Source organism: Tympanuchus pallidicinctus, unplaced genomic scaffold, assembly GCF_026119805.1.
Source record: "Tympanuchus pallidicinctus isolate F22 unplaced genomic scaffold, pur_lepc_1.0 scaffold5, whole genome shotgun sequence".
NCBI classification, from domain to species: Eukaryota; Metazoa; Chordata; class Aves; order Galliformes; family Phasianidae; genus Tympanuchus; species Tympanuchus pallidicinctus.
Genome location: NW_026294769.1, coordinates 68,050,984 through 68,076,448, shown reverse-complemented (window position 1 = coordinate 68,076,448; position 25,465 = coordinate 68,050,984). Strand labels below are relative to the sequence as shown.

The 25,465-nt window shown below is 39.4% G+C and overlaps 1 protein-coding gene and 1 long non-coding RNA gene across 3 annotated transcripts in view; one reads left to right on the top strand and one right to left on the bottom strand.

The window, feature by feature from the left end:
• KCNQ3 (potassium voltage-gated channel subfamily Q member 3) overlaps positions 1 to 25,465 on the top strand; it is a 189,400-nt gene that overhangs the window by 73,396 nt on the left and 90,539 nt on the right. The gene's annotated exons all lie outside the window — the stretch shown is intronic.
• LOC128091491 (uncharacterized) lies at positions 6,930 to 11,812 on the bottom strand. The gene is made up of 2 exons (XR_008211427.1): positions 11,593 to 11,812; positions 6,930 to 7,290 (listed from the first exon to the last, which is right to left on the bottom strand). It is a non-coding gene; the product is annotated as an uncharacterized LOC128091491 (long non-coding RNA).

Here is a 25,465-nt window from a genome sequence, read left to right as displayed (position 1 = left end):
TACTTATGGTCCCATTTCTTGACATCTAATTTATTTTAATGCTAAATGATACCCTTAGCTGGCCTTCACTCCTTTTGGTAGTTACAACTGTCACTGCTGTTAATTAAAATAATACCTGACTCCATGCTAGACAGCAGGACCACATGCTGCAGGAACAAGACATTGCCACAATTCAGAACAGCCGTTATCACGAAATAATAATCATAGAATCATCATAGAATATCCTAATTTGGGACAGATCTATAAGGATCACTGAGTCCAACAAGAAAAGCCTAGACCTACAGAAGAAAAAAATTGACATGGAAAAAGATAAGGTCATGTAGCAAATGCCACATTCAGACACTTTTATTTAAATTTTACATGGTGTGTGGGGCTTGCTTTTGGCTAAGAGGGATAAGTGTAGCTCACCCTTCACTCCTGCTCATCTGCAAAAATCAGGTCTGGGTTCATGATGTTTCCATCACAACATCTTTCCCTGTCAGAGGCAGCCTCTGTAGAAATACACTTGTCAGTCACAGTCTTTTGTCATTTGGTACCCAAATAATCTCTTCTTCCTTTGTCAGCTTCTTCAAAGCAAAATATCTTTTTATCCAAAGGTGCATGGCAGACTGAATAATGGGGAAAGGAGCAGAAACACTGTATGTGTGTTTGGCTAATGCAAACCCCAGATTTCCTACTGCATTCTCAGAAGTCCAGACATCCAAGTAACCTTTGCTCCACTGCTGGAACAGGGTATCATGAACCATATTTACCTCTTCTATATGTCCTCTGGGCTCTACGATCCCACATATTGCTAACATCTCTTTTACCACAGTGCAGGTGTGGTAAAGTGTTCCCTTCCATCCTTGTTATAAGCATGGGAAAAGCAGACTGTGTGGGCAGCAGCAAGCAGCTTTCCATGAACCCACACCACCCTGTTATTTCACAAAGAATGAAGGGTTCTTCATTTAACTTTGTAATAGTGTATTTGCTTTATTTTTTTTTTTACTATAGCCAACCATCCAAGGCAGTGTACACACAGGTAAATTAGAGTGCTTGTAGAAATGATAAGAATAACATGCAGAAATTCTTCAGTCACCTGTCTGACCATTAATTTGCCAAGAATATTACCAAATATCATTAATTTATCTTTCTTATCTTGACATAAGGCCAGGGAATACCGCCTTTATCTTACAGATGAGGAACTGAACCAGTGTGGGTAATGCCTTGATCTTCAAAGATATCTCAGTTAAATGGGATCCAGGTGAAAGTTGGCATTTAAATTGTAAGCAAATTCTTAAATAACTTTGAAGCCCCGTGCTTATGGGATTTCTCAAAGTCTTAAAGGGAAAGCTGTGGTTAAGCAGGGACTTGAGCTGAAATTTCTCCACGCTCAGACAAATGCTTTGTAATGATCCCAGCTTTCACTCCATCCAGTTATCTATAGGCAAAGGTGAGAAAGCATTCAAGTGTTAAATTTTCTTTTCTCCTGAGTGAACTTATATGGAGTTTTGCCCTTCTCAGCTGCAAATCTGAGGATTAAGAGGTGATGCTTTTATATATTGCACCCTGAGAACTTTCTAAAGAAGTAGATCAGAGAACGGGGATCTTCTACCTTAAAACTCACGTCAGCTGTGGTTTTAATCTCTTGTTTGGGTGTTTCATCTTTGTGAAAAATTGTCTGAACCTGTCAAAGATCTGAGATCTTATTTTCTGTGGTACTCCTGGAGTCTGTGAGCATGAATTCTACATTTCTGACTATGCTAATCTTATTCCATTCTCTGCTTCTTCTGCTATGTTGTAAGGCTCTACATTCAGCCTGTCACCAAGCTACTGAACAAGCACCAAGTCACAGATCTGGAGGCATGTGTCCCTTAGGTTTTTGATCCTTAACACTAGGATTTGTTTGCAAGTGACCAGGAACAGAAAGATGGTGGCTAATGTTCTAAGAGTCTCTCATTTTGATACCAAGATTGTGTGGAGGAAAAGGGGAAAAGAGCTCTGTCTTGCCCTTGAAGAAGATGGATATTAAGACTGTGAAGATCTGAAGGCTTCTAGTTGTACAGTGAATAAGGTAGGGGACAAGATCACATGGTTAACCAGAGAACTGCTCATGCTCGTAGCAGATTTTGATTCAGCCCTAACACAATACTTGATTTAAAACTGATAAATCACACCTTTCCCAAACCGGTCTTCTTCCTTGGGATGTGCAACACACGAGACTTGAGGTTCATCTGAAGAAAGGTTGAAGAGTGATAGCTCTAAGTGAAGTCAGTGAGAACTGGTGGCAAGATTTATGGAGCTGAAGTTACTGATGGGTTAAATGTGTAAGAATGGAGTTGTTCTTTAACTGTAATTGTGATGTAGCCTGTGTGTTCACACCCACTGTACGTAAATCATTTATTTTCCAAATAGTTCGGGAATTTTGGCTAGTCATTTGTAAAAATAAGGTAATGGATGATTTTTGTACAGTGAATGTACTTGAAACTGGTTGTTAGTTAAACCTCCCCTGGTAGCTTCTGCTCTAACTAGATTTAACTTATATGCTTAGATGTGTTTCTTAACATCCTGGGTGGAATGACCAGGCAAGAGATTCCCAGCAGTGATAAAATTGTGCTTAGATAAGACATTTGTAAATCGTCCATGGAACTTACTCTATCAGGTGCAGAATTGGTTGTATGAACAGTTTATGTAGTGTAGTTGTGTTATATAATAAATGTTTTATATGCAGTTATGATACAGCAATAATGATGAATTACGTGTGTGCTGGAGTGGTCACAGGACAACTGGCCAGACAGAATAATAGGAGCGAACATAAAATCCTTACCAATCCAAGCCAAAGGTGTTCTTGCAAGGCACAATGCACAATGGGGTTGTCCATCACCATCCCTGTTTGAGAGGTCTGATTCCTCACATGAGCACATTTTCTTTTTGACAAATATTTTGTCCACGAGTGTCCATGACACAAATTGTGAATAAAAATGCTACAGAAATGTCAAATATTCAGAAAGGTCAATGAGCTGGCTCAATAAACTAGGCTCTCAAATCTAATAGTGTGTCTAACAGCATATCTCTCAGTCCCAGCACCTCCTATTTAAAATAGGGACAATAATACTCTTGAAACTTATCTTCATAAGTCCCTCTTGAAGCAGATAAGGATAATAATGATGCACTCTGAAAAAAGTGAATAATGAATTGAAACTACGCAAAGATTGAATGAGTCATGACAAAAATTATACAGACTTATCATTAAAAAGTGACATTAATCTGGAGTATTAAATAGCTGCCTGGTTGGTGCACGTCATGTCTTATGTGCAATGAATGATGTAGGTACCCAGTGGGAAAAGTAGCGTGTGATTATGTATTTAAGGATTGTCATAGTACCCATGAAGAAGGGATGTAGAATACAAAGGAACAGATGATAAAATGGCCATTCCATTTGTGGTAATTTCTAGACTTTAGATTGCTTTGACCTGAAAATTTGCTACTGTATCACATACCTTTCTGCCCATGAGTGGTAATAAAAATCAATTCATTAGAGAGCTTAAAAGCTCATTTAGAATATCCCCCTATTGCTTCTTGATAGCATGGTTTGCTTCCCAAGAGACTAACTTTATAAGAAGTGCAACATTTCTTTTCCTTTTCATAAAGCTTTACCATGACACATGCAATAACAAACACTGCACTACACCAGTATGTGTTTGTGTTTACTCTGTTTGAGATTCCCCATCAGCCCTCACCACTGTTAATAATTCTGTCATCAAAGCTGAGATTGCCATGGGAAGCATATTGACAAAGTTAAACAAACAAAGAGAAGGACTAAGGAAAAATAAGCAACTTGCATCATGGAAATTTGTGTCCCTGCAGTGTTCTAGCAGCATACCAGTGTATGGATGAATTGCCAAGAAAGGAATTAGGGAACATAAGTGTTCTTTAGAGAAGAACCCAGAAAAGCGGACCTCACTAAAATGGAGACATTTTTTCTTGTGGATCCAGATTGTTCCTTTCTCTGTGCTCCTTTCTGCCTTCAGTGGGATTCTTATCAGCCCTAATATATTTCCATTCAGGCCTCTCCATGCTTTTAGAGTTACTTTGGCAGTGTTTTATTTGAACTGTTATCTCTGTAGTAGCCGAGAAAAAAAACACCACAAACAGAAAGCAGTGCTCATGTCAAACCTGATTTTAGAATCAAGTGGAGATGGAAAGAATCAGGCCCATAATCTGTAGGTTGCTGTTACTGTTAAGAGGCAAAAAACATTCCAGAGCATCACGGCACTGCACTGTTCAGGACTAACAGTAAGATACTTGTAGGTGTCACTGGAATGTTGAGTTACAACTTCCCCATGTTTTACAGTTAATCCTCAAAGACAGGAAGGGATGTATTGTCATTACTATGCAGTTATGGCAGTGAGAGTCTTTCACTAACTCTGCAATAGCAGCTGAGACTTCTTTTTAATCACACAGTAGTGATAGAAGAAGGGGAATGGTTTTAAAGTAAAAGAAGGGAGATTTAGATTCAATTTTGGGAGAAATTTTTTCACAGGGAGGGAGGGTGCTGCCCAGAGAGACTATGGATGTTCCATCCTGGAGGTGTTCAAGGCCAGGATGGATAGGGTCCTGGGCAGCCTCATTCAGTGGCTGGCAGTTGCCTGTGATAGGGAGGCTGGAACTGGATGGTCTTTGAGGTTCCTTCCAACTCAGGCCATTCTACAGTAAAGGTCAAAGGTATTACAAGTGATGTGCTTTTATGGAAGGTCTCTCTGGAATTGGTGATTCTTTGCTTATCCCCAATCTCGTGGTGAGAGTGAAAGCTAGCTGAGCAATGTCTTTGCTCTCAATGCTGCAGATAGACCTGGCAGCTGGGTTCATTGCATGTGCCATCATTTTGTCTTTTAGAGCAGCCTGGTTAGAGGTATCTAGGCCTTTTAAAGTCTCATGTCACTGACATGCTGGAGGCAGTCTTCTGAGTGATGTGTCTGCTATTTATGCTGCAGTGCCAGCCAGCACATAATGTACCTGGCCCTGGGGTAGCTGACCCATGCCCTTTCCCCCTGCCCCCTGAGAACGCCAGTGGATCTGGTGTCATTATCTTGTGCTTATAGAATCCCTCAGATGTGACCTAATATAAACTGACTGATGTGCACTTAAATGCACTGGGCTGGCTGGTTAGGATAAAGGCTGATGAATGGAAGGACTGTGCGCAAGATGAGAAGAGAGAATGGGCAGCTTCAGACTTTGTCCCTTTGCAGGTTGGCTCCTGGGCAGTGTAGGCAAAGGAACAAGGCTGAAGAGAGAGAACTGTCTGATGTTACATTTTCCTATCATCCTGTATCTGAGGAGCTGTGCATTTTAACAGTAGCTGGGCTGGTATGTGACATAAAGTAGCTTGCTTAGCTGGGTTTTGGGAAGCTAATGCTTTACATGGAGAAATCTCCCATTTCAATCATCATCTTTGAGTGCAGATACAAACTGTCTTTAGGTAAACATTTCTTACAATGTAGGCATTCAATTTTGTATGTGCTGGATCACGAGAGACTGAACACCAGTACTACTCAGCTGAAGTCACGGGTCCTTCTGACTGATCTCAGCAGCGGATACATGCAGGCTCAGGGAAAGAAAGAAAGAAAAAAAAAAAAAGAAAAAAAAAGAAAAAAAAGAAAAAAAAAGAAAACAAGGAAAATGTATAGAAGTGAATAAAGGAAAGAGACTGGCAATTTTTTTATTTTTTTATTTTTTTTGCTTCAATTAACTTCCATTTTAATCCACAGAACCTGATTTGGCCATCCTGATTTATTTGGGTAATTAGATAATCTTTGGCTAAGTGTGGTCAAGCTGATGGGAAGGTTTGGTTTATTATAAGTGAGCCTGGCATTAGAGACAGCATCACTGGGTGGTGTCTAATTGAGACCCTTATGAATATTTTCCTCCTGCTCTGCAGAGTGATGTCTCAGGGCTGTTGCTGCCTTTGTTTCATCACGACACTCCTCTGCCAGCCTGAGTGCTGTCACAGCCTTCTTGCAGGGGAGGATTCCAGCTCCAGTGAGTGATTCCCGTTTCTTTTATTTTTAGCATCAAGATGTCTTTTATTCTGGCTGAAGGACAAAATCCCTTTTCACAGGGGCTGCTTGAACAGCAGAAATGAGTGGCTATTAAAAGAAGTCTCACTGTAAAATAGGATAATAACCCAGTTATTTTGCATTTCTAAGCCAGCCTTGCACTGATATTTCTTTTCCTACAATATACACCAATTAGCAGCAGCCGAACAATAAAAAAGCAGTCTATGCAATAATCTGACAAAGAATCAGTAGCTGTGAAATGAATTATTCTGTAGCATTAATGAGAAGATCCACAGCAAATTATTAAAAAATGGACTTTGAGTATTGCTATGAACGCCCCTTAAGTCTTTGAGATATTTTGTGAATTTTAATGCCTTTCCTGTAAAAATAAACATAGTTGACATGCTACATTCCAAGGACAGCCCCTCCTATGCCTGCATGCTCCTTCAACGTCCTCCATATTTCATGTATTTCTTGTGTACAAGTATAGGGCTGAGCACAGCTCATGCTGGATCACTGTTGACAGTACATGAATATTCCTCCACAGACGTAGAGGTTGTTTTCTAGAGGGCAAAACGTTGACAAGGAATAGGAGTAGCAGGATATTCTCTTTCAGTGCCTAACAGTTTGTGGATGCATCCTGGTGCCCCAAAGGTTAATGGGAAGGTTGGGACAATCCTCAATCAAGCTACTTTGCATTTATCATTAAAAAGCAGCCCTGACTGCACAGATTTAAATACAAGAATGGAAGAGGACAAATGAAGCTGGTAAACAGCGAAGGCACTCATTATGCTAACTTGATTGTAGTTAATTAAAAAGGGATATTAGCTGATTGGATTACAGGGGATGGAGCAGAATGACCCTTTGTTAATGCCTGTGCTTGCATCAGTAGGATTCTTTGGGCTGTCCAAGAGCCCTTCTGTATCACTCTCACTCTTGTTTCTTCTCTTCTGCATTCAGGGGCAGATGCTCCCACACAGTCTGCTCATCAGAGCAGCATGCCAAACTTCCCAATAGCTGTTGTGCCAGGCTAGCTAGAGCTCTTGTCTCCCTGTTGTCAGGCTGTGGAAGGGAGCAGGAGCCATAGTGCACTGTTGTGTTCTCTGACTGTTCTCAGTGGGTGTGCAGTCTGTTGGTTGCACTAATCGGAGCTTGGGCTAGAGAGTCAAGAAACCATATCCAGTGCCTCCCAACATCATGCTAAGCAGGGTTTATTTCATCCATGTCGCTTCCATAAACAGAATCTTGGCCAGTTCTTGTGAAGAATTAAAAAAAAAAAAACAAACAGCTAGGTAGAATTACTGTGTACATACTATATGAGGTAATACGTATATTTATTGAATCATAAAATCACAGAATCGTTAAGGCTGGAAGAGACAACTAAGATCTTATAGTCCAACCATCGACCCATTACTACCATGCCCACTAAACTGTGTCTCTCAGTGCCACATCTAGCCTTTGACATACAGGTAAGAAAAGTAGGAATATTGGAGTATAGATTTGAGAATTAAACTTGATGAAGGCTGAAACAAAGGCTCATACTGTTCTATACAATGACATCCCGGTGCTTTATAAAGTCTTTTTTGAACTTCACATGTCACATCAAATCTCATAGTAACACAGTCTCAGGTGTATATGAACTCTTTTGACTTTGGCAAGACTGATCTTGCTATGCTTTGTCATGGTTGCCTCATATTTAAAATTCAGAGTAGAGCAACAGACAGACAAGGCTTCCAGAGCAGGCAGCAATATTAGAAAGCCTGAAGAGAGTGCTGCACATATGCTGGGCAAGGAGTGAGGAGTGTGAAGTGTATTTCTGCAAAGAGATGGCAAGCGAGTCTATTTGCAGATTTCCTAGACAGTCATGCACCTCTCATTCAGTTAAGCAGGCAGACATCACATCACAGTTGACATCAGAAGCTGTTCAGTTTGATTAATTTTTGAAAATAGGGTGGCCACCAAACTTTCACAGAAGTTGGTAATGTTATGAAAAATAATACGGCACATCCAGGGAGGTGGTTGAGTCACCATCCCTGGATGTGTTTAAAAGCCGTTTGGATGTGGTGCTCAGCGACATGATTTAGCAAAGGTTTGTTAGAGCAGTATGGTTAGGTCATGGTTGGACCCAATGATCTTTAAGGTCTTCTCCAACCTGAGTGATTCTATGATTTTATCTTATTTTTTGTGGAAACATCTCATATTTCCAGTGTAGAACCACACTACAGCTCACCCTTTTTGCACAGTCTTTTCTAAAAATATTTCTTGAATATTCATTATTTCTTGATCTTAAAACTACAGGTTGCCTAAATCTGCCTATGAAGTTTGCTTTTGTGCAAGGGCTTGGAAATGCAGGAAAAAAATATCCTTTTTAATCACATAGGATTAGGATGTGTGACCAAAGGAAAACCTTCAAAATAGAAATGATCTCAAATATGATTCCAAGAATTGGCTGTAATGTATAGATTAATTTAATACTCTTAAGGAAATCTCAGTCTCAGGATATGATACTAGCATATTTTGTAGACATGTAGGATGGCTAGTAATGTTGCTCCTTTGAAATCATAATAGATAATTGCATACCAAGGTATCAGAAAATAGGGCAGACACAGTAGGAGCTAAGACTATTAGCAAGTAGATTTTTGGCTGCCCTAGGACAAGTGCAAAACAGCAGATTTTCTAGTTAAAAACTAGGACATTTGTACTGCAGGGAATCTAATGTCTTACCAACAGCCATTTTGTTTGAAAGGAAACACAGTCATTGATGTTGATTGAAATAGCAATGTATACAAGGGAGACTATGATAATTTGGATTGAAAAATAAGTATATTCATTTCAAAAAGTTTTTTTCTTTTTTCTTTCATTTTTCTTTTTTCCTGTTGTTTTTTCTCCAAGAAGATATCAGCAAAAACTCCTTTGTTTAGGTGACACACACACACACACACATACCATACAGATGCTCGTTTCAGGTTAAAAATACAGCTTGCAAACCTAGTGAATGAATACTCATTGTTTTGGTACCTGCAGACTTTTTTGTCTTGACTGTAAGTTCATACCAAGACCTACTGCAGAAATCTGTCTTTCCTTCCAGTGGGAAGTGAAGATAGAAATGAAAGGATTAATGTGCAAAGTCTACATGCACTGTTTTCTATTCTGCCCCATCTCTCATGTTCAGCAGCCTCAATAATGCCATATACTGATTCTATTAGATCTTCACCAAGTTTGCTATTGTTTAGAAACTTTGCAGTCTATTTAGGGTGTTGACATGATACACTTCCATGTTACGAAGTGAGGAGAAATGAACATGAGAAGACATTTCAGTAAGAAGTTTTAAATTCAGTGAATATGTTGATTTCATATTTTAAACTCAGCTGAAGGTGAGGACCTTAGGAAGATTACATTAGAAAAATAAAATAGTCTAATGTGAGCAGAATATTAAGGGTTTCAATTCCAAAGTCTAACTCAAAGGAAAGATTGCTCTTTTTTCACTTGCTTACATTTTGCCAAGAAGCTGACACATACAAATAATATATTATTTTGGCGATTGCTGTAATTGGAAGAGATTTAGATAAGAGTGAATTTTGTGCATGAATGTGTACTAGATGACCCCTCAAAAACATTTCAAGTTCAGCTTTTTATGCTTCTCCATGTAGAATTAATCGGAAGGGATGTAAGCAATTTGACTGAAGGCTCACATAAAAATCTGTTGATACGTAAATTTGGACTGAGTCTAGAACTAGATTCCCTTGAAGATGGCAATGAACTCAAATGGGTATATAGGCTAGTTTAGCTGCTCTTGTGGTTTTACCTGGCAGGTGGCTAAGGATCAAACAATTGTTTGCTCACTCCCCACATTCCCAGTGGGTTGGGGGAGGGAATCAAATAAAAGAAAGTAGAACTCACGGGTTGACATAAAACTATTTTCTAAGATAGAGAAAGAAAAAGAAGAATAGTTATGACTAAATACATATATATATGAATGTATATAACAAGCGATGCACAAGCAATTGCTCACCAAAAACAGCCAATGCCTATTGGAGCTATTCCCCCAGTGAGCAGAAGATGAACTCCCACTCCCTTCAAAACTTTCCTTCTGCACGATGTCATATGGTATGGAATATCCCCTTGGCCAGTTTAAATCAGCTGTCCTGATCCTGTCTTCTCCCAACCTTTCATCAGTATGAGCTGAGAAGCCGGAACAGTCTCGGCTCTGTACAACACTGCTTAGCAGCGTGTTAACTACATTGCTTTTCTCCTAGAACCAAAATATAGGATCATACCCAACACTGAAGAAAACAACTCGGTCACAGATGAAACTAAGACAACTACCTAAATTATCAAGTATGTGGTTTTGTTACCCCCTCTCAGATTTGAAAAACACATGTCCTACAGTTGGCTGAAGAGCGGAAATCAATAATGGATGCCATTATTTATTAGTATTCAACTTGGGATTCTTTATTTAGAATTATTTTATATTATTTTTCTTCCTTTTTAAAAGAAACTTTAAAAAATATTTTAATGAAGCATTACTTTATACATTTTATTTTATCCTACTAGCTATACAACCAACCTTTTTATCCTTAACTACTACCCAAACAAATCTTCTGGTTTACTGCTTTTGAAGAATAGTGTATGGGTTTTCCTGAGTGTTAAGTAATCATCAAACCAAACTGAGAAGCCAGATGTTTGACAGCTCTCAGAATTCAGACTTTAGGATGTCATGGTCTATGTATAAGATCTAGACACAACTCTTTTGCTTGTGCAGTTAAGCATTGCAAGAAGTTCTACAGCCTTTCACTCTCATTGTAGACATTGTTTCAGAGAAAGGTCTTTGTTTTTGTTTTCCTTTTACTTCTTGTGAGTATATACCATGCTTCCAATGACAGAAAGATAATGTCTCCAAATGTCTGTAGCCATAAATCAAGCATAGCTTCACTACATTCATGGATTATTGACTAAATAGTCTAGAGTTGGCATATGATGCATTTTGCTTTTTTGTCAAACTTGGGAGCTTCAGTGTGTATCAGTTGACCTACATACTAACCTAGGAAGCTGTTTTGTGAAAGATGTTCAAAGTCAGATTTTGCCTCACTTGTATTAACAGCTTTCCCTGTAGATTTTTATCATGCAGTTGATTAATTTATTATTAGAACACATTATAAGCAGCACTGAGATAGTTCTATTATTTTGTTTGACCTGCTTTGCCCTCTTTTCATTTCAGTAATTTTTTTTTTTTTTTTCCTCTCTGACTAGTAGTTTTACCTTAGATTCATAGAGCCTGCATTTGAAGAATACTTATTAGGTCACGTAGAGAAATTTTTGTCTTTCCTAAAGTTTCCATTTAAGTAATAGATAGAAAGATGTTGCTGTAGCAAGTGTATGTCAGCGCATTCAGCAGTGAATTCACATAACAGAACAAAGTTAATCAGACAGCTGTCCATCTTCTCACTTTGCTAGGTGACTGTACAATCAACAGATGTACAGATGTTATAGTTATGAGATGTGCTAGAGAGCTTAGCTATGCAGTTATTACACCAAAGCAGAAAGACAGGATGCTTACCCATATCCTGGGCCCACTTACAAAACTCCAGCAGAGTAGATCTCCAGAAGAGATCCTTACCCACTGCTAGTCAGCTCTTAAATGGGTCTAGGAGAGATGGAGCCAGGCTCCACCCCTTCCAGCAGCACAGGTGAATTGCTTTCACCTGTGCTCCCATGGCTGACTCATGGCTCACCTCAGGTGATCAATCAGAGATTCAGGCTGTGATTCAACATTTCCCATACAGTGACATATTCATGGGGCAAAAATTCAGCTGAATCTCTAAATTGAGCTATGTTGCCTTTCTGAACTATCTTGTAGTGGAGCTGAACACAAATCATACAAAAATTGACTCTAAAAAGAAAAGAAAAACCCAGAGATCTAGGTAAAAATAGTACGTAGTGAGTCATTTTATCTGGCTTTTCTATGTGATTCAGGCACGTTTCTTGTCTGCCACATGCAGAATCTGACTTTCACAGAGTGAACGCATCTCTAGATGAGGGAGGTGATGATATTCCATCTCGTGGATTACTACCAAAACCAACCAAACAAAAATAAAAATAAAAACAAAAACAACAACAACAACAACAAAACCCACAACCAACTAGCCAACAAAAAAACCCAAGCCAAATCAGCTACATTCTGATCACAGATATCATTATTCTTGGTGAAAGGGAAGGAGACGGAAAGGTCACAATTTGACTTTCAGATCTCCAATTACATCTGCAAGGCACTTGGTTCCTGTACGTGGGGATGATTTCACTTGCAAATTGAACGTGTTTATTGACGTATCTCCTTATTTCTGTTTCTCTTATACTTTTCCTTGTCCATCTCATTCAGACATTCGCATAAAAACAGCATATTTAAAAATGCAGGAATGGATGAATCTGAGGGAATCATCCAAGATTGGTCTTTGTTTTTTTTTCTAAAGCTTGAACACATCTAGAAATAGGGGTATTCTTTCTTTAGCTTCCTTCCCTTTCTACCATTACTTTCTCTCTATCCTGTTTCTTCTAAACATGTGCTTTTAAAGGATCATGCTCATGGAACACTTGGATGCAAACTGAGCACTAAAAAGGCAGCTGAATAGCTGTAAAGAGCACCACACTGACATAAGTTTGCTGAGTCTCCAGGTGTGGAGACTCTGAATGTGTGTTGTGTCTTTCTCCTACTGTGAGCATATTTACAAGAGTTCACATCAAAATTAGAAATTAGAGTTATTATCTTTACTTTTCTTCTCTCTTCCCTGTGTGTATGTTGCTGTTAATTTGTCCAAAGAAACTGATGTGGTTCCTAATCAGAGCAACAAAGTGCTTTCTTCAGCCCTAGAGGAAATCTGCTGCTGCTGTAACCAATTATTATGCGAATGGAGATGTTAATGTTTGTGACTAATATTTCACTGCCCAGGGTTTGTATGTTTTCCTTGGGATGTGTACAAGAGTGACTGTGAATCTCACTTTCTGGCATGAAAACATTATTTGAGATTGAAAGAACAGGTTCAACTACCTCTAGAAATACAAAGGTTAAAGAAACATATTTTGCATTCTAAGAAAACCACCTGTACTCTCTCCCATTCTAAGTTTTAATTTCACAAACCCAGTCTAACACTACAGAAAGAGAGGAAAAGACTGTCAATGACTTCTCTGCACTTTGCATCAGGGCTTCTGTAGGTCAGATGTAAATAGTTTCTGACATTACCCAAATCCACAGCATCCATCTGGCTGATACCTTCTGGGGAGGATCAGAAGGAACATCTATAAAACATAAATCCAGGAATGAGTACAAAGGTGTTGAAAAATATGTGGATTTTATGGGGCTTTTAACATTTAGATTTACCTACTGCATATATCTGAGAGGCACAAGGTGCTGATTGTTCCCAAGTGGTGAATCATGGTGGTTCTCTGGGAGCAGCGTGGGCCAGATGCACCTGTCTGCTTGCTCTCTGACTCAAAGCAGGAATAAAATGCTGATCAAAAATGCCAGAGTTGCAGCTGAAGCATTTCCCCTGGTTGAGCTGGAGGGAACCTGTTTCCTACTGCTTTTACTCATCTTTTTATGACATGTTGTGTATTTTGGTTCTCCTGAGCATTTTTCACAATTGTGTCATGGGAACCTCATCTTGTGACATGAATAAGCCCTTAGTAAATTGACTTTAACCCAACGTATTGACTGAATTCTTCTCATTCTCTATTGTTTTCAAATCATGAATGCAGTCTCTTGCATATGGCCATGCTCCCTCTGTCCTTACCAAACACAAATGCAATATAAACCTCTTGTTCTCTATTTACCCACATGCTCTGAGCTGGCATAGCCAGTCTCTTATTACAGATTAAATGAACAACTTCCTTGGCAACATCAGCCTCACAGAAACTGTCCGCATTTGTGTGCTTGACTGTTGACCTTCATAAAAATTGCTGTTATTTTGGATGCACTCAGTACATTAGCAGCATTTACAGGAAGAAGAATTTTCAGGAAGAAGCTGTTTCTAAACAAGCTGTTCCAGTGCTAGCCATCCTCTCACTAATGAACCATTCCCTGATGCAGCTCCATGCCATTCCTTTGGGTTCTGTCTCTCTTTAAACTGATACCTCTTAGCAGAATCATACAACCATTAAGATTGGTAATAAACTCTATGATCATTAAGTCCAACCATCAACCCATCCTCACCACGCCCACTAAACCATGTTCCTCCATGACACGTATCCATGTTTCTTGAACACCTCCAGGGATGGTGACTCTACCACTTCCCTGGGCAACTAATTACAATACCTCGCTACTCTTTCTGGGAAGAAATTTTTCCTAGTATCTGACCTGAATCTCACGTGGTGCAACTTAAGGGCATTGCTAGGTGCTGAGTAATAAGGTGTAGTAAAGTGCTGAGTAGCAGAAAAAATGTGCTCAGATGACTTACAGGTCCTGATAAACTGTGAGTTGAGGTTATCATTGTTCAGAGGAAAGAATCAAGGAATTTCTCTGCAGATAGAATCACTTTTACTGGGCCAGGTAGGTGACAGTAATGAGAGATATTTGTGGTATAGATCTTGTGTATCTTTTGTTTTCCTTCACTTACCAAAGATTTGGAAGTGCATATTATGTTCCCAGTGGCAATTGTTAAACTTATCTTATGCTCCCTGGAGTGATGAAATCAGATACTGGCTATATTTCTGATCAAGTATAGCTTCTGTGAGAGTGAATGTGTGCAACAATTGAAAAAATAAACATCTGGTCATGGAAGACTTGCTGGACAGTAGGCTGAGCAAGAGTCAGAGTTGGCAGGAAATGAAATTTGCAACATACAGGGTGTAGCAGGTAGATTGAGGGACATGATTATTCCCCTTTGCCTGGAAATCGTTGAATGCTGTCTAGTGTGCTGTGTCCACATCTGGGATTGAGTACAGGAAAGATGCTGAAGTAAGCACTGTGTAAAGTCAGTGAGATTACAGGGGTTTCAAGCCCTTGCCCAGTGGGGAGAGGCTGATGGAACAGAGCTTATTCAGCTTGGAAAAGGGATGGGATTTGAGAAGAACTATTGAGAAGAAGGGATTTAAGAAGAACTATTAGCAGCCCTCACTTCCAGTACCTAAGAAGAAATTATCAAGTAGACAAGGCAAGCTATTTATTGAGCTGCACAGTGGAGGAAATACAGACAGTGGTCATACATTGGAGCAACTGAAATTCCATTCACACTTTTGTTTTTTTTTGCTTTATTTTGTTTATTTGGTTGGTTAGTTTTGTTTTATGAAAAGTATTAAGCACTGAAACAGGTTGCACAGAGAGCTTCTGTGATCTCTGTGCTTGAAGGTTTCCTAGACTCAAAAGACTCAGGCAGACAATGTCCCTACTCTGATTTCAGTGCTTTGAGCAGGAACTTGATTTTGACATCCTCTCAGGTTGCCACCCACTAAAGTAGTTCCCTAACACCATGGTTCTTCTGAGGTCACCTTTTTAAGTTGTGACCTAACCAGATCAGATATCTTTAACTGGGTTGGATTGCTATTTCCTATGTTACTCTTCTGCTACTGTCTATATTCCCCAGTTGTTTAATTTTGCTTGCAGCTGTAGTTGTAAGAGAAAGTATGTATTTTAAAAATTATAATTAATTAGAAGCAGATAAAACCATCTGCTCCTCCCTGATGTGATGTGCCTCTGCAGTCTTTTTTTCCCAGTCTGCCCATGTTTTTCCAGATCTTACAGTGTTTACTTGGGAATCAAGATAATGAGGCCAGGCTCTTCTAAGTGGTGCCTACTGGTAGAACAAGGAGCACTTGGGGACAAACTGAAGCACAAGAGGTTCCATATGAACATGAGCAAGAATTTTTACTGTAAGGATGACAGAGCACTAAAAAAAAGCTGCCAACAGGGGCTGTGGAGTCTCCTTCTTTGGAGATTCAAAATCTGCCTGGATGCTTTTCTGCGGAATTTACATTAGCGGGGCGATTGGATCCATGATCTCTAGAAGTCCTTTCCAATCCATGTGATTCTGTGATTCTGTAACAGTTCTGATATGCTGAAAGAAACAATGTGGTTGTGCTTTCAGCAGCTTTAGGGAATGGTGCTGTCTTCATATCATATGTATATTTGAAAGCCAAGGGAACCAAACAAGACAAAGAATAAACTTTAAATATCTTTCCTCTGGCTTAGGTTGTCTTCCTCAAATCAAACTATTATCAGGCACTCTTGGGCACACTAGAGATCTCAAAACTAAATCTATTTCAAATTTGAGCAATTTCAGGATTTTTTTCTTTCTAGCCTTTATTGCATTTGACAGGAGGCAGCATTGCACTGGTCCAAACTCTTGGCTTAGGATTCGATTTGCATTTCTTGTACAGGGGCATTAATTCTTAGCCACCATTGCATCCCTCAGGAACCTCTTATTTTCCTATTTATTCAGAAAATGCAAACCACAAGCACTTCCCCAGCACAAGTGCAACTCAATCTAAATCTCTGCTAGTCGCACAGGGATGCGGTTTTACTAATAATTCCACCTTGATTAATTAAATTTAAATTCACATAATTTATAATGTCATTTTCTTCTGTTTGGGAAGGTTGTTTTAATTTGTTTGCTAACCAAGATTGAGATGTAAAACATGGCCATTCTCTTTCTAGTAATCAAACTTACATTGTATATTATAAATTCCCTTTCCTTATTCCCTATTCAGTAGGACCATTTTTTTGTGTTTTCGGTGTCAGCAATGATGGGACTGTTATCTAAGGCCCATACTCCTTTACAAAGAACTTGTAAAACTCATATTATTATTCTGCCACCTATTAGTATTGGCTTTCAAAAGACTTTGGAACCAAGTTCAGATCTTATTAAAAAAATATTTAAAATAAGAATTTGTTCAGGGGAGACAAAGAGGACTGTCACCATCACATTGTTTATGTATTTACATACAGATAAATACATTAAGTGATGGGATAGACAGTTTAAGAGACTTTTTCCAGTTCATCAGACAGCTCGTCTGAAAAAATGCCATTAGTCTCTGGGCTGCTGGTACGGCTTGTCACTGTTGTCAACAAGTTCTGACTGCTCTGAACATGTCTGCATGCACTTAATACACAAGATTAAATTGTTATCAACTGGGCTGGTAACACACACATACACTCCTTCTAAAAATATAAAACTAATGGGCCAGTCATGCCATTAGCAATCTGATCCAAAGTCTCTTAAAATCAACCAATAAGACTTCAATGGATATTTCTGAAGTTTGAGTCTCACAAGTGTATTTTATGAGAAGCTGGTGTTTTAAAGAGAGAAAATGCTTCAGTAGTCTGTTCAGTGGTGCGCTATGAATGCATTAGGATAGCATCAGAAGTTTGACAGCTACAGCAGTTCTGTTGAAGTATCTCATGTACTTTGATCACATTGCTCAAAGAACATGTTGGCTTTGGTCTTATCTCTTACCCTCCCCCACATAGGCCTTAAGTGAGGGATTTAAGTTAGCTACTACTGTCTGTTTAGAAGGAATAATTTCTAAATTTACTTCTACAGGATTTTAAAGATTATTACTAAACACTAGGAATATCTTATTTGACAGGTCAACAGATTATTGGGTTTTGGCTTGCATATCAAAAGCCACAGTCCCTGGCACATTTCAATGCATCAGAAAAATGTTTGAAATTCACGGCAAAATAAAATATTCAAAAGCTGATTACCTAATGTTCTGCATGGAAACTGATGGGGAGGCATGCTATATCTCAGCACTCTATTTTAGCTGAATTAATAGCTTCTCATTTACTGATCCACTTCTACCTAATGTCTGTGGCAGTATTTCAGCAATACTTGGAGCAAACCTGAGGGTATCTCAGACCCCTCTGTCCCTCTCTCCTCCCACTTCTTTGGAAATACCCTCTGATGAGAAAGGTGTGCAGGGTCTGCTCCATCGCTTTTGCCTTTCTCATCTCTCCAATAGTCCAGCAGGCCCCCAGTGTGACCACAGACCACAACCTCCTGTTATACAACATCTGAGTCAGTTGACCAAACAGTGAAAGAAATGGGATGATTCTCTGCTCATATTGATTGTTCAAGGACTGCTGACTTCTACAAGACTGAGACATTTTACTTCAGTTGAGTATCTGCCTGAATACTAGGTTTTAACAACAAACCAATTCTTGAAGCCTTTTCCACTGATTCCTATGGGAACTTCAATCCTTGGCCAGTGGACTGGAGTTCAGGCACATTGGACAAGATCCACAAAAGCACTCTTGCTCTAGATTCCCATTAATTTCATTGGGACCTAGGACGATGTCATTATTGGTCTGGGTCTTCATTCCAAAAATCTTGAAAATTTGAGGAAGTTTATTTAGCACACACAGTCCTTAGAGACTGAGTCATCTGTGTGTCAAAGCTGATCATTCTTTCATGCAGATAATATGTAAATTAATGGGATTAATGGCCTATCAGTGAAAAGAGGACATAACTAACATTAATAACTATTCTATTAAGTGCATAGAACTTGGCTTTTGGCATAAATGTGGTTCAAACCTTAGGAACAGAAGAGCAAAGACAGGCAAGGTAACAAATGAAAAACCATTACTGGGAGAGACTTCATCAGAAATCCCAAAAGCACATTCACTTCTGGAAGCTATTTTTCAAAGACTACCTTTTTTAAAGATCAAAGAAGTGAGACACCTGTTTGTTGTGTTCTTCACTACATCAGCTCATCTTGGTGTTGTATCCCGGAATCAATGTATAAATATCACATATACACTAGAGAAAGGTTACAAAAATGCACTTTTATTTTCCTGGTTCAATTAACTCAGCTTAGGGCCTTTTGTCCAAAGGGAGAGAAGAAAAGTTCTATCTTAATAGGACTGCAGAACTGTGATGCAGTAGGTTAGTGCAGAATGAGACACCCCAAAGAGAAGTAAATGAAGGATACCCTGAATCATCTCAAGTGAAATTGGTTAAAGGTGCAAATAGGCAATCAAAATGAGCCCACTGTGTTTCATGATCCCATTGCTGTCCATGGATATGCAGCCAGTATTTGTGCAGTCTAGAGAGTAATTCAGTTTACCCTAGAGTGGGCAGCTGGTGTCTGGTTGACTGAATCACTCTTCAGGCCCTGTTGGTTCTATTGACTAAATGTCTTGACTCTAATAAAAGCTTTAAATACCTTGCATGCCGGCATGCACCTGTGTATGTCTTATTCTTGAACTGATTTTCATCCAAGGCAATATTGGCTTTTGAAGAGGGTATCAGGCTGTCAAACCACAGGCAGTATTTCAGTGGTGTGTCCAAGTCGAACTAAATCCATGCCAATAACTTACCTTTCTCTGCATAAGAAGTGTTTATACTAGTATTCTACCTGTAGAATTCTGTAGTATTAATATCTGTAATACTAATACCTGTAGTATTCTACCTGTAATAAAAAATAATTAAAGAAAAAACAAAAAAATCCCACAATCAACAAATTTTGAGCTGAATTCTATTGATTTTAATGCAAACAATTTGGAAGTATAAAAACTAAGGAATAAGGACATTCTGGGGTACTAAATAAGTCTTTAACACTCACTGATGCAACTTTAATTTTGATTAAAGGCAGTCTGAAATTCGTAGGTTTAAGTTACTTGGCTTAAAATTTTGAAAGTTTAAAAAAATATGTTTTAAATTCCTTTGTGGCTTTGTTTTTTAGTTGGCTTACATCTCTATGCCTGTATGTGTGTGAACTGTAATGATGAATGATGAAAGTATGCTTTCCTAAGGAGCAGTGTTAGCCATTCCAGTGTGACAATGAGTGATAGTGCTGCTGTTAAGCCAAACATTAGGAAAAGAAGGCCAGTACAAACAGAACTTCATATTTTGAGAAGCACTTGTTTAAATTTTTTTTCAATGACAGGATAATGGCTTTCTCTAGCTGTCACTTTGTATCTCATTCTCCCCAGTCCATGCCATTTTAAACTCAGTTGTATTTTTAACTAGTGTTACTCCAGGACAATCAAGTGTAGGGTTGAACATTTAAGTTAATCATAGAATTATAGAATCATAGAATGGCCTGGGTTGAAAAGGACCAGGATCATCTTGTTTCAACCCCCCTGCTATGTGCAGGTTCACCAACCACCAGACCAGGCTACACAGAGCCACATCCAGCCTGTTCTTGAATGCCTCCAGGGACGGGGCATCCACAACCTCCTTGGACAACCTGTTCCAGTGTGTCACCACCCTCTGTGTGAAAAACTTCCTCCTAAGGTTAAGGTTAAATAAGTACAAAAGGGTATTGCAGAATGATAGGGAAAAAAACAAAACCAAAACCAAAAAGAACAACAAAATGGAGAGAAGGATGCTGTGGACAGGAAAGCACTTCTGTATAAAATTGATTATGCACTAGAGCAACTTCTGAAGCTCTTCCTTGACAGACATTTTCTGCTGTTCAGATCTTGCTAATGGTGAAATTTTCAGATGTAGTTACTTTTCAGTACTGAATTAGTGTAAACATATACAGTTTGTCAGATAAAGTATAAATGACAGCACCCTACTGGAAGAACAAAACAAAGGACTAAGCAGAAAACAAGACCTAGCAAATCAATGTACAGCGCTGACTAGATCAGTAGGATTTTACAAAATGACTTCATGCAGTGTAGGTAGTCCTAAAATTATGTACACTCTTAGAAAATATAGAATAAGGGCCATAGAAAAGTACCTTTTGCTTTAAAACTTATCGAAAACCCACAGACTGCTGTGTTTGAGTGATGTCCAGTTTAATAAGCTCAGCGGCATAAAAAGTTTCTGTTTTAGCTCAACTGTGATGTGGAATTTAATTACTTTGTGACCGACCTCTTGAAACTGCATCAGTTTCATGAGAAGCTGTGGACGTGGATCTGCCTTTGATTCACTTTCTAATGAGGTAAGACACAAAGTCTGTCAAAACAATTTATTGTAGGTACCTGAATCTGAAGTAACATATGAATTATTTCCCCATATCACCTATATCTCATTTAGAACTGTGTTGGGCAGACAGACCCTGACTGTCAAGGACAATGCATATCTAATCTTGATCTCAGATCAGAGATAGAGGTTTTTAATAATAAAGCTCTGGTTGGTTTGTTCTAGTTGTTTGCTTGGTTTCAGGGGTCTGTCCGTGGGCCATATTCAGTTTTTTGTAGTTGTAAAGTGAAAGGAGAAGACAGTGACAGGTTGGGCACTGGCAGATTTCTCTGAGCTTCTACCGTGTGTTCTGAGCATAAACCACCCCAACTGAAGTACAATGGAGGTATCTCTGAGTCTATCCATGTTACCTTTGTTGTCCTCTGCAGAGCACATAGGGTGCTTATGGTGCTTATCAAAACCAAACAGAATTGCTGATACTGGTAAATATGTGGGTTGAAACTGACATTATGCTTAGTTTAGGGTCTTTAGATAAGTACTTGAATCTACCTGGGTTGAGTCTTGGTTCAGCTTTGTTTGCTCAACTATGTACTGACTGACATAAATCTTACTTTCCCCAGAGTGTGTCCTACAGAAATACTGTAGGTTTACTTTGTCCAGCACCGTTGGGAATGCCACTCAAGATTTTTGTCTCTCAGCACAGAGCAAGTGAAATCCCCAGTCATCCCAGGTGGGATCTTCAGGGAAATCCAGTTCTTGAGAGTGAACTGAGAACATAACATAATCCCTGGTACAGAGATTCCCTCCGTAGGAAGGAGATGAAGTCAGGTGCATTCAATCACCGAATGACAGAATGGCTTAAGTTGGATGGCACCTTAAAAATCATCAAGCTGCAGTGGACAGGGTGCCCCCCACCAGCTCAAGTTGCCCAAAGCCTCATCCATTCTGGTCTTGAATGCTTCCAGGGATGAGGCATCCACAGCTTCTCCAGGCAGCCTGTGCCAGTGCCTCACCGTTCTAGCTTAAACTTCTTTTTTTCTTTAAAACCTTCCCCCCTTCTCCTGTAGACCATGTAAAAAGTCAGTCCCCCTCCTGCTTGTAAATTTCCTTCAAGTACTGGAAGGCCATAGTGAGGATCCCCCAGAACCTTCTCCTCTTCTGGCTGAACAAGCCCAACTCCTTCGAACATTCTTTAAAGGAGAAGTGCTCCAGCTCCCTGATAATCTTCATGACCCCTCTCTGGACTCACTCCAATAGCTCTGCATCCTTCCTGTGCTATCTGAATATCTGTTTAGACTTTCTCCACAGTACTCCAGGATAGAGAGAAACAGAATGTTTTGTTTTAAAATTGGCATAGCTAATTATACAGCCAGAAGCAAAATAAAACTCACTTCTGTCCCAGTCTGTCAATGAATTTAGAAAGGTAAATTTGGAGTCACTCTGTAAAGCTTATGCAGCTATGTTAATGACTAGATGGGAAGAGAACAGCACACCCTATATTTTACATTTGGTCCCAGTTGACATTTGATCTGCTTTTGAATTCGCTGAGAGATGGCATCTACATCTGCCTGGACTCACAAATAAACGGAGGCATTGTCAGCCTGTTTTTACATGGTTTGTAGCCCTTCTGGAACTGTGGAGGAGCATTCGTGTGTGTCAACTCCATTATACAGTGACCCCCAAGATCTGCTGGAAGTGCAAAGGCATTTCACATATAATTAGAAAATCCTGAAGCGGGCTTAGGCGGGCTTATTTGTCTTTGCTTTAAGAGTTTATTGGCTTCAAAGTGAGCTGTGGGTGCAATTGTGAAAAGGTCAGCAATGTAGCAGGAAGCGTGAATCACTTTTATAGCCAAATAAAGGCTGACAGTATCCATAGAATGATGCTTCCCATCCGTGAAGACCTAGATGTGTTGCTCTGGTAGGATTGATCTGGAATCTGCAATATGAGGGCAAATTTGTGTTACAAGCAAAAAAGGTACAATATGCATAGGGCTGAAGGGGCTGAAGGGAGACTATAGAAGGGTCTGTAACACAGAGGCTGACAGAAATCTCTCTTAGACTAAACTGGTGAAGAGAGGCAAGCTGAAAAGGTCCTCAGAGCATAAACAGCAAGTGACTTCTGCAACTGCCTTTCTTGCTAGCATATTAAATACTGGGCTGGATCCTGGCCTCTGGACGTTGCGGCCTGAAATGAATGGCAGAAATTCAAAACCATTACATTTTTACATAAGATCCAATGGAAACCAGTTTTTGGTTTTGGTTTTGTTTTTTTGTTTTTAAATTTGTATTTGGTTCATTGTTATACATAGTTATAAAAAGGTTAAGTAAAAATTAGGAGGTGTTAAAAGCATATAAGGAACAGTAATAGCATGTACTTAATATGCAGTACTATCCAATCACATTAGCAGATTTGTTGACCTTGTAGATTCATAGCTGTCATAACCACTGACCAACCATTTATTGACTGTCATTAATCATTTAGTATCTCTGCCTGAATTCTTTTTAAATGTTCCAGTAATATAAATTGCTCATTCTTTCAAAATTCAATAACACAGCTGAGCTGTACCTGCAGTGCTCCCTTTGCCCAGCATTTAATATGTTTCAAATCTCCTCTGCGTAGAAATTTCTGTAGAAAGTCATTAGAAGGAGGGTGTTCTGTAGCACAGTGATCCCCCATGTATATCTCTGTTAATTGAGCTACTTTTCTAGACCGCACAGTAATTATAGTTCATTCAAGAGAACCAAGGAACTTTGCTGTTACTTTACCCTGATGTTTTCTCAATCGGTGCACAGTAATAGGTGGATCTCCTTTAGATCACAAGCACAGGTATAAACTGGGTTATCATGTCAGTGCTGGGAATCCATGCTGTAGGCATCAGCATTTTTGCATGATTTCCCTCCATGTAGGCACATCTCAGACGTAGCCCACAAAGCCACAGCAGTGCCATGGCTGGGAGCCTGCTCTGGGCTTGAAGTGCACCCAGAGGCTGAGCCCTGGCCAGCACTTTGGTGTGTCAGAATAATAGGATAGGTACAAAAAATACCTCTTTTTATTTTCTTGTTCTTTTCAAGAGGTGAGATTTGTAAGGATACTTATAGACTGGGACCTGCCATGTTTTCAGGCTTTATGTTGTTTACTTTAAATATAAGACAATCCCAACAGTGTGGCTTTGTTTGCCAAAAGCAGTATTTGGACTCCTGTTGTTTTGGCCATTGACTGCACAGGGAATCAGATTCAGCAGGCGCAGCATGAATGGTTTCCTGGGCATGGAGGTGTTCAGTTTCATATTGCAAAGACATCACAGATGAACATTAGCAAAGCATGAAAAGCATGAAAATCAGCTTAATGAGAGTGCAGAAGCAAGATGTGAAGGCAAGGCTTTATGTTGTGAGCTTTCTGAAATCTTAAGTAAGTCAATAGGCTTTTGCAGCGATTTGTTTTGCAGGTCTTATATTTTGTTTGATCATTAAAGCTGCTTCTCTTCCTAAGTTATGCAGCTCTGGATATGAATTCTTCAGCAGAAAAGCCATCTGTTAACTTATGAATATACGGTCACCTCTTAGCCTATCAATCCTGAATTTTTGTTAAAACACTTATCTGAGCAATGTTCACACATGGGAGAAGGTTTATCAGTAGACAAGTGTATATGGGATGAGATTTTGAGGTAGAAAATAAATTTTAGTAATAATAATTTTCAGGATGAATTTTATAGGGGCCACAAAAGTCACCGTCATTTACCAGTATTACATATATATGTTACATATATCCAGTGCTTGTCCCATTCACTCAAAGGAAAGGTTTCAAAGAGGAACTCTCAGCTCTGACTGGGAGCTGAAGCTTAACTGGGGACAGTGATAGATAAAATTCATTGTTTTCTAATGGCCTATGTGAAATGTGGTGAGCTGGATTCAAAATGCTGTTAAGCACATGGCATAGTTGGCAGTCGACAATTCTCAGCTATAATTCCAGATGCAAGTAAGGGAGAATGTTCGGATGTAGATTTTGCCTTGGAACCCGGCAAATGTCCTGGAAAGCTGTCCACAACTTGTCAATCCCTTCTGAGCAAGATCTCCACTAATGCTGACCCTCCTATTATGGGGATTATGCCTAGGGTGAGGAAGCTTTGCTGCTTCTCCCTACATTCCCTGCTAGCTCTCAGTCTGTGCCTTTCACTGGCATTTGCCTCGGTAGCACTAACTGCTGCCTACTTGTCCTTGCAAAAATATTGATTCCTTAAAGGAGAACAAGGCAGAATATACATCCAGGCTCCAGAGCTTTTGGAGCCTCAGTGAATTTTGTGATTAAGTGGGTAAATAAACTATTTGCTTGCAAATGAGCTGGAGTAATGGCTACCATTCTGCCAAATGGGCCAGATGTCATACACCTGCTATTCTGACTCATGGTGGTTATTGGCTGAAATTAGTTTGGAGTGGTTCTCAAGGTGCTTCCTTTCATGTTGTCATAGAATCAAATAATTGTAGAATTGTAGAATTCCTTACATTGGAAGTGACCTCAAAGATCTTCTCATCCCAATGCCCAGACATGGGCAGGATTGTCTGTTGATCA